This window comes from Octopus bimaculoides, chromosome 10, assembly GCF_001194135.2.
Source record: "Octopus bimaculoides isolate UCB-OBI-ISO-001 chromosome 10, ASM119413v2, whole genome shotgun sequence".
NCBI lineage: Eukaryota > Metazoa > Mollusca > Cephalopoda > Octopoda > Octopodidae > Octopus > Octopus bimaculoides.
In genome coordinates, this window is record NC_068990.1 from 29,230,164 (window position 1) to 29,231,748 (window position 1,585).

Below are 1,585 nucleotides of genomic sequence, written 5' to 3' on the forward strand. Positions count from 1 at the left end.
AACAATTAAAGGAAACCAGATTGAACCCCCCATCGCTCCCCCATCTACCCACAAAAAAATAACGAAAAATACTTTTAAAAAGCCTCATGGAATATAAATAACCTAACTAGAAAGATTCTTTCCTCCCTGTTTGTGATAAAAAAAATCGTAATAATGATGATAATAATAATAATAATATTATTAATGATAACAATAATAATAATAATAATAAAATTAATAATAATAAAATTAATAATAATAATAATAATGCTGATGATGACGATGATGATGATCATGATCATGATCATGGTGGTGGTGATGATTTTGGTGATAATGGTGATGATGATGAAATAGTTTTCACATCTAATTTTCTACTATCAAAAGATAAAGTAAGTGGCAAGTCAGGAAAACAATTAATAATAACAACAACAACAACAACAGCAACAACAACAATAATAATAATAATAATAACAATAATAATAATAATAATAATAATAATAATAATAATAATAATAATAATAATGATGATAATAATAGTAAGAGTAAGAGTAATAATAATAGTAATAATAATAATAACAATAATAATATTAATAATAATAATGATGATGATGATGATGATGATGATGATGATGATGATGATGGTGGTGGTGGTGGTGGTGGTGATGATGATACCTGATAATTTTAGCAGCCGTGATGCCGATGATGATTTCTAGCAATAATAGCATTGATAATAATATGCATTATATTGATGCTCGGTAATAATAACAATAACAATGAATGCCAAAAAATATAAATAAATAAATATAGAAACAGAATAAATATATTTACAGAAAGAGAAATATGAAAAATGTAAAGATTGCGAAGAAAAATCAAAGCAATGTTATTAGATGTTATTTTTACTATCACTGTTATTATTATTATTATTATTATTATTATTATTATTATTATTATTATTATTATTATTATTATTTGATCTTTTTTGTTTGTGTTGCTTTTGCCTTTTTCATTTTTATTTTTATTTTTATTGTTTTTTTTTTGTTTTTCTGTTTTCTTTTTCCTCTGCGAAAAGTCTGGCGCTTGAATTCTTACATTTCTATTGTGTATAAATTGCAAAGTTCAAGATTGGTATCAGAAATAAATAGAAAACGAAATATCATTTAAGGCGAAGAGAAGGCGATGATATTCCTCAGTCGATTTCATCACCATCATCAACACCGCAGCCATCATCATCATCATCATCATCATCGCCACAGTTTTCATCATCATCGTTAGTTGTCAACTATATTATTGCTTTAGCTTCTATTTTTTGTGTTTCCTTTTTCTCTTTCGTCACTGGGACCACGAGAATGCAAAACACCACTGCAACACTAAAGCACAACAGTAACTTGCTATTTATCTTAATCTTGCGTTAGATTTGATGTGGATCCCAATGTTCTCAGTTCTAAATTCACTGCTCAACTTCTCGAGTTCATCGCAACGTCTCACCAAACTAAATCTCAAAGTTACTATTTTTAAATCTCACAACGAGAGATATTCAGCAACAGTACTTTGTAGTAAAGATTATTTGCCAACATAACATGGCAATCCTGGTTTAGGATGAATGTTG